This window comes from Stenella coeruleoalba (assembly GCF_951394435.1).
Source record: "Stenella coeruleoalba genome assembly, chromosome: 1".
Taxonomy (NCBI): domain Eukaryota; kingdom Metazoa; phylum Chordata; class Mammalia; order Artiodactyla; family Delphinidae; genus Stenella; species Stenella coeruleoalba.
The window spans coordinates 32,600,157-32,613,569 of NC_137169.1; the positions used below are offsets into that span (position 1 = coordinate 32,600,157).

The following is a 13,413-nucleotide window of genomic DNA, read 5'->3' on the forward strand; positions in this document are numbered from 1 at the left end:
TGCAACTTCATTTCCTTCAGGTCTTTGCTCAAATATCTCCTAAGAGGGGCCTTCCTGGACTACTCTGTTTAAAACTGCAGCCCTCCACTACTGCCTATCCCCTTTCATTGCACTATTTTTCTCCATAGCATTTATCAATATCTAAAGGTCCACAAGGCAGGCATTTTTGTCTGTTTTGCTCACTACTCCATACCCAAATCAATGTCTGGTATATAACAGGAACTCAGGCAACATGTTTTTGTTGAATGAATATTAGATATATGCTTACGATAAGGCCTGACAGTATACACACATTAAAAAAAAAGAAAAAAAAGGGACTTCTCTGGTGGTCCAGTGGTTAAAAATCTGCCTTCCAATGCAGGGGACGTGAGTTCGATCCCTGGTCAGGGAACTAAGATCCCACATGCCACGGGGCCACTAAGCCCATGTGCCACAACTACTGAGCCTGTGGGCCACAACTAGAGAGAAGCCCAAATGCCGCAACGAAAGATCGCATGTGCCGCAACTAAGACCCTATGCAGCCATAAATAAATTAATAAATAATTTTTTAAAAAAAGAGAGAGAGAGAGAGAGCTGAGGGGTGGAGGAGAGAGGTCTGAAGAAACCTATAGAAGAGAAATTGTCCCAAACCTCGTCTGGGGAAAGGGTTTTTTTTTTGCATACTATAATTCATTACTTCCTTCTGGGAAAAAATGATCATTCCTGATAAGCAATTTCTAAATGACTTTAATGGAATTAAGACTTGTTATAGAAACTAGTTATCCACCCAACCTGATGCCTGTTAGATACACTCTCATTTTTATAGCTCGCCAACGATTATGTAACCCTTCTCTTTTCCTATATAAACTCTTTTCCCTGAGTGAAACTTGAAATTGCCCTCTTGCTGTTCCCTTACAGCTAGATTGTAATAAAGCTTTGAAATATACTCATAACTAAGCTGTCTGAAACTAAAAACCTTTTTAACAGGGATCTAATATATTAATTTACATAGTTTAGATTTTAAAACTATTTACAGATGATATGTTATTACAGTGTTACTAAGTTTAATTCTTTTTAAAAATAAAATGAAAGAAGAAACTCTTCCTTTAAATAAATTACTGTTTTCTATTTACCACGTCTATATGGCATATGTTTTCTATATATCACGTTTATATTAATCAGTAAAAATTACGTACACGTTTCCTTTCAATATGATTCTCCATGAAGCCCAAACTACATCAAACTAGAAATCTCCGCTAGATGAAGAGGAAGTCCCTGAGGCCTTACGGACATAAACTCCAGGAGCCTTATGGGAAATGTAGTCTCTGGTGGATTTCCTCAGAGAATCCTGGGGGGAGGGTCTGGGTGGGTCGCTACTTCCGCACACGCTCAGTAGGGACCTCAGGAAGTGTTTTCGTTCCTCCACGTGTTTCAGTACTGAGCGGCGGGTGAGCTAGAAGGGCTTGAGGGACAGGTGGAGAGCAGAGACCGACTTCTCAGTTCATGTGAAGAAAGCAAAATTGTAGGTAACGCCTATGCGCGGGGGCATTTGGCTCAGAGGAAGCCGAGTAAGGGCTGGGCTCCTTTCTGCTCAGGTCTGGCTGGGGCGTGGCGGGCCCATCTGCGTTGCTGTGCTGTAGGTAGTGCGGCCCGCGTAGGGAGCCCCCGCCTGTGCGTTGAACCGTAACTCATCTCATTCCACAAGATTTTTGACTCGTCGAAGGCAGTAAACCCCTTCAAAGCGGCGGGGAAGAGAATCAATACAGCCAGTGCCAGACACTGTTAAGCACATTATTTTAAAGTATTGGCATTTGTTTATCACGATGACTTTGTAAGTGTACTCATCGTTTTACAGGGAGGTATGAAGCTGCTTCAAATCACACAGCTAGTTAGTGGAGGAGCGAGTATTCAAACTCAGTGCCATTTTCCCCAAATTTCATTATTTTTGCAACATAGTACTTTGCCTAAAACAAAGAGTTAGTTTGTATTCTTCTTGAGGAGTGAATGCTAAATGAACTTCAACTTGTGATCATTGTTATTGAGAGAACTCTTGGTGTCTCTGCAGGAAGACTGTGTAATTGAACCTGAGGGTCCCTCTTGCGTATTCCTGCCTGTTTCAGTTTCCAGCGGCCCTGGTTAAAATCTACAAAAAGCCAACCTAGGGCCACAGGATGGTGAGTTTAAAGAATCGCGGCCCAACGTGAAGGTTCCTGTTGAAGGAGTGTTGCTTCTCCATCAGATTAACCCTGGGAAGAGGCTCTCCTGACCTGTGACATTTTTACCCCATTTCAGTTGAGACAAGAATCAACTTCTGTCTCTACTATCTAGTGAGAGTAGGGCTTGACTCATGGCATTACATGTAAGTACCATCAAGGACTGTGTTTATGGAGGTGTTGTCCCAAATGTTTGAGGAAAGAGGTGAGAATTACAGAAAATGAAGTATGGCTTTATGTGGTCAGGCTCCACAGGAAAATGAAACTCACGGGAGGAGAATGAGGGTATGGTCAAGGGAAAGAAGAATCAAGAGCTACTACAGAAGAAATTCTGCTGCTTTCCTAAACACATTTATTCAGTCCCCCTCTCTCTTTCTGTCTCTCTCAGGCTCTCACAAACACACATTCACACCAGTGCGTTTCCTTCCTCATTGCTTCCTTCACAATTAAGCTGGCTCCTTAACTATTTTAGTTGTCATATTTGCCCCTTGGGGTTATGCTGATTCCCTTTCTCCCCTTACCTAAATGCAGAACTAGTTTACAGAGTAATCACAGCCTCAAGATGCTAGAAGGACTTTTCGGAGTCTTCTGGTTCTGCTTCTTCATTTTAAGGAGATGGCAATTGAGTGCTAGAGTCCCACAGCTTGTTAGTGGCTGAGTCAGGCCTAAAATCCAGTCTTCAATTCCCAGACTGTTCTTTTTCCTGCATCACAGTTCAGAAGTTTTGCCACGGGTCCTACCTGGTGGTGCAGTGGTTAAGAATCCGCCTGCCAATACAGGGTACACGGGTTCGAGCCCTGGTCCGGGAAGATCCCACATGCCGCGGAGCAACTAAACCCGTGCGCCACAACTACTGAGTCCCTGTGCCACAACTACTGAAGCCTGCATGCCTAGAGCCCGTGCTCTGCAACAAGAGAAGCCACCGCAATGAGAAGCCCGTGCACTGCAATAAAGAGTAGCCCCCACTCGCCACAACTAGAGAAAGCCCACGGGCAGCAACGAAGACCTAGTGCAGCCAAAAATAAAAATAATAAAAATTTTAAAAAGTTTTGCCGCACCGCAGCGGCATGCAGGATCTTAGTTCCCTGCCCAGGGATTGAACGGGTGCCCCCTGAAGTGGAAGCGTGGAGTCTTAACCACTCGCCTGCCAGGGAAGTCCTCTGCATCACAGTTCAGCTGGGCCAAAGTTGCTTAATGAGTTTCATTTGAAAACATGTAACAAGGAGTTTGAGTCATTCAGCAAATATTTGCTGAGTGTCTGTTGTGGACCAAACACCATTCTGGTACTTGGTGCACCACAGTGAGCAAAATAGCATCTATGTTTTTCATGGAGGTAGAGAAACAAAAATCAAACAGATACACAATCTGTCATTTGATAGTAGGTGCAATGGAGAAAAAGACAGAGTAAGGGTGTACAGAGTGGTGGTGACCATGAGCAAGGAAGCTCTTTTATCTGAGGTTGTCAAGAAAAGCCTCACTGCTAAGTGACTGTAAGCAGAGACCTGAAGGAATTTAGAGAGTGAGCTGTGCAGTATCTCGATTTTTCCCTGTGGGAGAACAGCCCAGGCAGAAGAGATGTGCAGAGATCCTGAGTAATCATCCTTGGTATTTTGGAGGAAGAGCAAGAAAGCTGAATGTCTGATCAGAGTGACTATAGGAGGGTGCTTGAAGGATTGAAGCAGATGAGGTTAGAAGAGGTGGAACCAAGATGTTGTAGGGCATTATAGACCTTTGTTTAAATTTTACATGTATATTTTTAAACTGTATATATTTACATGTATGTGTATATGTATGTATTTGAAAAAATAATACAGTATAAACACTTAGAAAGTACAAATATGTAAAAAAATAAAATAGAAGTTACATATGATTCTGCTGTCTTTACAACCCTAAATAACAATTATTTACATTTTGGTAAATAGCTATTATTTATTTGCAGAGACCACCAAGCTTGTGTGTCTCAGTATCTGCATACGTATTCTTTTAAAAGGGGAGGGGAGGATCATGTTATATATATATATATATATATATATATATATATATATTTTTTTTTTTTTTTTTTTTTTTTTTTTTTTTTTTTGCGATACGCAGGCCTCTCACTATTGTGGCCTCTCCCGTTGCGGAGCACGGGCTCCAGACACGCAGGCTCAGCGGCCATGGCTCACGGGCCCAGCTGCTCTGCGGCATGTGGGATCTTCCCGGACCGGGGCACGAACCCGTGTCCCCTGCATCAGCAGGCAGACTCTTAACCACTGCGCCACCAGGGAAGCCCCCATGTTATATATTTTAACGTACTTTTTTCACCTACAAATATAAATGGAACCTCTTTCCAAAGCAATATCTTTCTACAGCATCTTTTTTTTTAATCAACACTGTTAATAGACATTTAAGCTATTGTCTGTGTTTTCATATTATAAGCAATGATATAAAAACATTTTTCATCTCTCCCTTTCTCCCCTTTTTTATTTTTAAAAATAGTCACAGTCTTATTGAGTGCTTACCACATATTGTTCTGAGTGGTTTCCATGTATTCACTTATTTAATCCTCATAAAAATCCTATGATGTGTGTACTATTATCATCAGCATTTTGCAGATAAGAAAACTGAGGTATAGAGTAGTTAAGTGACTTTCTGAGGGTCATTGCTGCTAGTAAGTGGAGTAGCTGAATTTGAACTCGGTTGCCTGGCTCTAGAACTCAGGCTTTTAATCTTCATATCCATCAATTTTTATTTCTTTGGGATAAGTTTCTGGGAGAAAAGAAATCACTAGATCAGAAATTAACAATAAATTGTAATAGATCAATGGGCAGAAATGTATACATCTACCCAAGAGAGACCATCCTTATCCAAGTTTCCTGTGATCATATCAGGATTAAAAGTGGACAAGTTGGTCTTTCTATATAACATGGACTTCCCTGCTTGTTTGACAGGTCATTCTTCCCCCAGTAGCCTTTTTTGTAGCTGGCACATAGGTACTTATTCCTAGGCTGGAAAGGCAGGGGACTCCCCCTGTCTTGTTTTCGTAGATTGGTGTCCTTTCTCATGAGCCACAGAAAGCGACCAACTTCCAGGCAACATATCCATCCATCCATACGTCTATCCATCCATTTATTCATTCAAATTCCACTTTGCTTTCTGGTGAATTTGAAGTGACTTGTAAAGCTCCATATATTAAAGTGGAAAAGTATTAATAGGTAAGAATATAAATGGGAAAAATATAGATTGAAATTTAAATTGAAGAAAAATTAGAAAATTGATATAGAGGCCATAGAGTCTGCACATACTTTGTAATGTTGAGATGCAAATTTATGCTTAATCTTGGCAGTCATAAAAACAGGATACCCAATCAGTGAAGTTATTGGCCATGACCTAGAGAATAAGGTATAACAATTCCATAGATAAAGATTTTCTTGGAACTTATCGTGAAAGAAAAAAATTTGATGATTTGTCATAAATGAGTAGCCGTTTTCATATGACTGTTTTTCAGTGTCCCTTTGTATAAGCAGAATACATGAGGCCAAGACAATGCTCAGTGAACTTCGTATTATCTTATTCCTTCTCTTCCTCTCCCTCTCTCCATATATATGTGTGTATACGTATGTATATATACGTATGTGTGTATATGTATATAGTGGGACAGTTTTTTTTTTTTTTTTGCGGTACGCGGGCCTCTCACTGTTGTGGCCTCTCCCGTTGCGGAGCACAGGCTCCAGACGTGCAGGCTCAGTGGCCGTGGCTCACGGGCCCAGCCTCTCTGCGGCACGCGGGATCTTCCCAGACCGGGGCACGAACCTGTGTCCCCTGCATCGGCAGGCGGACTCTCAACCACTGCGCCACCAGGGAAGCCCAGTGGGACAGTTTTAATATGATTTTCTTCTATCACAAATTTTAATTCTAAATCAAGTACATAGTTTTTAGTTATTCTAGGTAACTTACTGCAAACTCTGAACATATGAACATAATTAGAGGAATTGGTCAGAATCCCCTCCACGTGCCCCAGTGGTGCTCACTTCAGGTCGAAGATGAATGTACTATTACAGGGATCAGTGACATTCCAGGATGTGGCCGTGGACTTCACCCTGGAGGAGTGGCAGCTGCTGGGATATTCTCAGAGGAAGCTGTATTGGGATGTGATGCTGGAGAACTTTAGAAACCTCATCTCAGTGGGTAAGGACAACTTCCCTGTGTAACTCAGGATATACTAATAGTACCCTTCCTTTAAGACTTGAGAAACCTGTGAACATTCTGAAGCATTAGTAAGTTTGACCCTGAATTTTAGTGGTCAAAGAATCTTTTTCTTTGTTTTTGCTATTTCTGTTTGTTTATTTATGGCCGTGTTGGGTCTTCTTTGCTGCGTGCGGGCTTTCCATTTCTCTAGTGTGGCGAGCAGGGGCTTCTCTTCGTTGCGGTGCATGGGCTTCTCATTGTGGTGGCTTCTCGTTGCGGAGCACGGGCTCTAGGCGCGTGGGCTTCAGTAGTTGTGGCACATGGACTCAGTGGTTACGGCTGCGAGCTCTAGAGAGCAGTCTTGGTAGTTGTGGTGCACGGGCCTCATTGCTTCTCGGCATGTGGGATCTTCCCGGACCGGGGCTCGAACCCTTGTCCCCTGCATTGGCAGGCGGATTCTTAACCACTGCGCCACCAGCTTAGTCCAGTCAAAGATTCATAATCCCCTTTGGGGATCAGGTAGTATGTTTAATGCTTCTGCCTCCCAAATGAAGAAGGGTCTTTTCTGTTCTAAAGCATGTTATCTTCACAGGCCCTAAGACTCCAGGAGGCAAACCCAAATTGTGAGGTAGTTGTTTGTTCCTAGCACTTTGTCCCCAGTTCTGTGTTGTTTCCCATGAACAGGGTGTCCAGTCACCAAAACAAAAGTGATCTTCAAGGTGGAGCAAGGACAAGAGCCATGGATGGTGGAGGGAGAGAACCCACGTTGGCGCTCTCCAGGTGAGTCAGAGAAAGCAGGTAGATGGGAGTCTCTGGAACTGAGATCCCAGTTGGTGAGTGAGGGACAGGCACCTCTGAAATACTTTTCAGGAAGCACCTCTTAAAACCACACACCTTTGAAAGTGACTGGGTACACCTGACACAACATCCTCAGATCCCCAGGTGACACCTTCACTTCCACTCTTCCACATGGCCGCTCTTTCTGTTTCTCAGCTCTTGTGTGGGAGGATGTCCTTCCTCTCCGCTCTGGCTCCTCGCGCTGCCTGTTCCATCGAAGTGCTTGTTGGTTCTTTCAGTCCCTAGAATCCTCATTCTTCTTCCCTCCTCAACATGATGGCAGATCTTTCCATACATCTGTTTCTAATAATGTAATCAGATTGTGTTTATTTGAGAAATAAGGAATGAGGTAAGAGTCCAAATTGTTACACTAATAAGGTTCTCCCTTGATGGAAGGCAGTCTCAGAAACAGTGAAGAATTGCCTTCTCCTCCATTTTCCCTAACATTATTATATCAGTGGACTTAGCATTTGTAGGGTTTTGAGCAGTGATTGTTGTTTTGGACACGGTGTGGCACCGTAGTAACAGTAGTCAGAGTTAACTTTCTTAACCACACAGTATATAAAGGCAAAAGTTGGTAAGGCCTAGCAGTCTTATGGTTCAGATCCCCAGAAATAATGGAATCTGTATGTGTGGAAACCAAAATGTGAAATTTGAGTTAAAGAGTGTGGTGTCAGGGGCAAAGCAGAGTTTTGGAGGCTAGTACATCTGGAAGGTTGAAAGAGGTTATAAAAAAAATAGGATTATTTATCAGGAAAAATTCTTATCAAGTAGTAGAAATAACTGATGATAGAAGCAAAAGAATTGACATCTGGTCTCTTTTCAACGTTCTGCTGAGCCTCTGTGTTCCTGGGTATGTGTAGGCATTGGAGAATAAATCCTAGCTAGAAGTGGAGTTGGAGAACTTTCTACAAATAGTCCTCAACTGTGGCTTGGGTGGCTAGAGAGGATATAGGAAAGTGCCTATAGGTAAAAGGGAGTTAATGGCTTGACAGTTCTTTGGTGGTTGTGTGCAGGATGAGGAAGGAGAAGGAGAATTGTGTGAAGGAGACTCGGGAGCATCCTAACAGGATAACTTAATTCTTAGATGTTGTAGATTTTGACTCTGGTCAAATTTCCCCAACCCAGTCTCGCTCTTCTCATTTCTCAGAATGCCTTTATCTCCTTGTTCCCCTGGTTACCCTCCTCATTCATTCCTCTGAAATGGCTCTCCCCATTCTCAGAGCTACTCTGCATCCTTGTTAAGAGCCCTTTTTAACTTTCTTTGTCACTGTTATAACATTACTTTGTACCTGTTTTACCATTTTTCACAGAATGGAAAGTCATATTTATAAATAGAAAAAGCTACTTGTTCTCATTATTGTTTTCCAGAAGCCTCCATTTCAGCAGTTTCTTCTTAATGCCCAGGGCAGGACAAATACAGATTTCTTTTTGGTTTTGTAGTCCAGAATGGGAGACTAGACCTGAAACCAGAGACTTTTTGCATGTGTGTGGTAGAAAAAAATGTATAATATGAAACTTACCCTCATTGGCAAACTTTTAAGTGTATAGTACAATATGGTTAACTGTATACACATTGGTGTACAGGGGATCTGTAGAACTTCCTCATCTTGCAGGACTGAAATTCTAAACCCATTGAACAACTCGCCATTTCCCACTCCTCCCTGCCCCTGGCAACCACTACTCTACTTTCTGCTTATATAGGTTTGACTATTTTAAATACCTTATGTAAGTGCTATCATGCAGTTTTTGTCCTTCTGTGACTAGCTGATTTCACTTAGCCTAATGTCCTTGAGGTTCATCCATGTTGTAGCATATGAAGGATTTCCTTCTTTTTTAAAGTATGTATATACCATATTTCCTTTATCCATTCATCTGTCAGTGGACATTTAGATTGTTTCCAACTCTTGGCTATTGCGAATAATGCTGCAGTGAGCACAGGAGTGCTAATAACTCTAGGAAATCCTGTTTTCAAGTTTTTTTGATAAATACCCAGAAGTGGGATTGCTGGATCATATGGTGGTTCAATTTTTGATATTTTGAGGAAACTCCATACCGTTTTCCATAGTGGCTGTACCATTTTACATGCACACCAACAGTGTACCAGAGTTCTAATTTCTCCACATTCTTGCCAACACTTGTTATTATTATTATTTTTTTAATAATGGACATCCTAACAGGTGTGAGGTGATATCTTATTGTGGTTTTGAATTGCAATTTCCTGATGATTAGTGATGTTGAGCATCTTTTCATATACCTGTTGACCATTTGTATGTCTCCTTTGGAGAAATGTCCATTAAAGTTCTTTGCCCGTTTTTTGCTATTGAGTTGTAAGGGTTCCTTATATATTTTGGATATTAATGACTTATCCAATATATGTTTTTAAAATATTTTTTCCCATTCTGTAGGTTGCCTTTTCACTCTATTAATTGTTTCCTTTTCTTGATGGAAACTTTTTAGTTTGCTGTAGTACCACTTGTCTATTTTTGCTCTTGTTGTCAGTGCTTTTGGTTCCCTATCCAAGAAATCATTGTGAGCACCAATATTCTGAAGTTTTCCCCTATCTTTTCTTCTAGGAGTTTTATAGTTTCAGATCTTATGTTTAAGTCTTTAATACATTTTGAGTTGATTCTTGTTTGTCGTGTAAGATTGGGGTCCAATTTCACTCTTTTACATGTGGGTATCTGGTTTTCCCAGCACTATTTGTTGAAGAAACTATTCTTTCCCCATTGTGTTGTCTTGGCACACTTCTTGAAGAACATATATGTGTGGGCTTACTTCTGGGATCTCTATTCTTTTCTGTTGGTCTATATGTCTGTCTTTATGCCAGTACCATAAAGTACAGTTTTGATTACTGTAACTTTGTGATGTGGTTTCAAGACAGGAAATATGAGGCCTGCTGCATTTTTCTTTCTCAAGATTGTTTTGGCTCTTGGGAGTCCTTCATGGTTCCATATGAATTTTAGAATTGCTTTTTCTTTCTTTTTTTTTTTTTTTTTTTAGTTAATTAATTTATTTTTAAATTTATTTTTGGCTGCATTGGGTCTTTGTTGCTGTGCGAGCCCAGACAAGGGCTCGAACCCTTGTCCCCTGCATTGGCAGGTGAATTCTTCTTTTTTTTATATATATAAATTTATTTATTTTATTTATTGATTTTTGGCTGCATTGGGTCTTCATTGCTGTGCACGGGCTTTCTCAAGTTGTGGCGAGCGGGGGCTACTCTTCGTTGCAGTGCGGGGGCTTCTTATTGGGGTGTCTCCTCTTGTTGCAGAGCATGGGCTCTAGGCACGTGGGCTTCAGTAGTTGTGGCACATGGGCTCAGTAGTTGTGGCTCGCAGGCTCCAGAGTGCAGGCTCAGTAATTGTGGCACACGGGCTTAGTTGCTCCGCAGCATGTGGGATCTTCCCACACCAGGGTTTGAACCCATGTCCCCTGCGTTGGCAGGCGGATTCTTAACCATTGTGCCACCAGGGAAGTCCCGGCAGGATGATTCTTAACCATTGCACCACCAGGGAAGGCCCCTAGAATTGCTTTTTCAAATTCTGCAAAAACTTCCACTGGGCTTGCACTGAATCTGTAGATACATTTGGGTACATTTGGGACATTTTAACAATAGTCCATGAACACAGAAAATGGAAAATGTCTTTCCATTTATTTGTGTTTTCTTTAATCTCTTTCAGAAGTGTTTTGTAGTTGTCAGTGTACAGGTCTTTCATCTCCTTGGTTAAGTTTATTTTATTCTTTTTGATGCTATTGTAAATGGATTGTTTTCTTAATTTCCTTTTCAGATTGTTTGCTTTTAGGGTATAGAAAGACAACTGATTTTTGTATGTTGATTTTGTATCCTACAACTTTGGTGAATTTATTAGTTCTAACAGTTTTTTCATGGAATCTTTAGGGTTTTCTGAATACAAGATCATGTCATCAATGAACAGAGATTCTTTTACTTCTTCCTTCCCCATTTGGATGTTGTTTTTCTTTTTCTTACCTAATTGGTCTAGCTAGGACTTTAGTACTATGTTGACTAGAAGTGGTCAGAATAGGCATAGACTTTAAAACATAGACTTTAAAAATTTCTTTCTATTACATGATATTGGAAGGAGTAACTGAGAATGTTTCATTTTACTCCTTTTTAGAAGTTATCTGCTTACTTGATGTTGAGCTAGAGGGACAGGAAGGAGAAGGAAGCAAAGACAGTTTTTTGAACCAAGGTATGTTCACCTTCAAGAAAACACTGACCAATGAGACAGTCCAAAATTGTAATCTGAATATAAATTTTATTTCTTCAAGAGAAAAACAGCATAAATGTGAATCAAATGGAAAGTGTTTGCAACCTAACTTATACTTTCTTAGTTATAATAAAAGTTATATCAGAGAAAACTCTCATGAATACAAGGAATGTGGAAAAGCCTTCAAAAACAAGTTGTGTCTTATTAGACATGAAAAAAAGCACAGAAGGAAAAAAACCTTTGGGTGCAGTGAATGTGGGAAAGCCTTCCAAAAGAAGTCTCATCTCATTAGACATGAAAAAAAGCATACAAGAAAAAAATAACCTTTGAATGCAGTGACTGTGGGAAAGCCTTTAACAGTAAGGGACACCTTGCAGCTCATCAAAAAATTCATAGTGGAGAGAGACCCTTTGTGTGCAGTGATTGTGGGAAAGCTTTTACGCATAAAGCACAACTCGTGGTCCATCAGAGACTCCACACTGGAGAGAAGCCTTATGAATGTGGTCAATGTGGGAAATCATTCACCTGGAATTCTTCCTTTACTCAGCATGTGAAATCGCACACACCCGAGAACTCATTTGAATGTAAGGAGTGTGGGAAAAGCTTCAGGTACAGTTCATCCCTTTATAAACACTCCAGAATCCATACAGGCGAGAAACCGTACCGATGCAGAGAATGTGGCAAAGCCTTTGCAGACTCATCAGTGTTGGTCATGCATCAGAGAATTCATACAGGCGAGAAACCCCACGGGTGCACTGAATGTGGCAAAGCCTTCATCAAGAGATCACATCTCCTTAAACATTACTCAACTCACAGCAGAGCAACAAAATAAATGCAACACATGTGTGAAATCTTTTAACTAGAAGACACATCTTATTCTCCATCAAAGAAGTCATAAAAACAAGGGAGCTTTGTAAATGTGGGAAAACTTAAAATTAGCCTTTTACTGAAGCAGCAAAGAATTCATCATGAGAAAAACCCTATCAGTTGAACAAATGTGGAAAAGCATGTTCTGAAATTCATGTTCTGTAAGTGATATTACTAATTTTATTGAAAAGATTGCAGAAAATTTTGAGCTACAGACAACTTTACAGTAAAACTGAGGAAGTTGTGAAAAAATTGAATAATTAAGGCATCAAACTGACTATAATTGCATGTGTACACTGCCCCTGATTTATGATTTTTACACAATTTATACAAATGTCTGCATTGCTTAAGAAATTTGTATAACCATGGGTTTGAAATATATGCTATGCACATTATACAAAATTTTATCTGTTGTAACGATGGTTGCATAACATTGTGAACGTACTTAATGCCAATGAATTGTACACTTAAAAATGGTTTAGATAGTACATTTTATGTTCTGTATATTTTGATACAATAAAAAATGTATAAATAAAACTTGAACCCCTTCTAAAATTATATCTATTAAGATCTCTGGGAAACACCATCATTGTCTCTTCAAAGCCTAAAATCACCGTAACCAGATTGCCAAATATAAATGAAATAATACGGTTTATTATGTAGGATGAAGGTCAGTGCTATGAACTTGATCTCTAACCATTTCGTGGCACTTATGAATAGTTACGGCAGTTGTTACTGAGCCTTCTTGAGCCTCCTCTTAAATAATAGTCAGGGACAGTTATGAAGTCGTCTGCTCTGCTCAGCTGAAGACATTGTGTAATATGTTTTCTTCTCTGTGCACAATGTGTGTGTGTGCATGTGTGTGTATGTGCGTGTGTGTATTTAATCCTGATTAACCGGACACTGAAGAAAGAAAACAGCTGTGTTCTGTATTACTCTAAGCACTTAGTATAGGGAAAGAGGCATTTCTCCAGATAAATAGTCATAAATAAAATCCATCCTATTTTACTGGAGTGGCTACATAAGTAGGAGTGAACCTAAAGCAGTATATAACTGGGGTACTTAGTTTAGAAAAATTAGGTGTCATAATACTTTGTGAGACCTCTGGAAGGAAATTATTA

The 13,413-nt window shown here is 40.4% G+C and overlaps 1 long non-coding RNA gene across 1 annotated transcript; it reads left to right on the forward strand.

Moving 5' to 3' along the window:
* Window positions 1-6,080: 6,080 nt before the first annotated feature.
* LOC307182092 lies at window positions 6,081-12,833 on the forward strand. Its single transcript, XR_013827111.1, has 3 exons — window positions 6,081-6,359; window positions 7,044-7,139; window positions 11,333-12,833. It is a non-coding gene; the product is annotated as an uncharacterized lncRNA (long non-coding RNA).
* The last annotated feature ends 580 nt before the right edge of the window (window positions 12,834-13,413 follow it).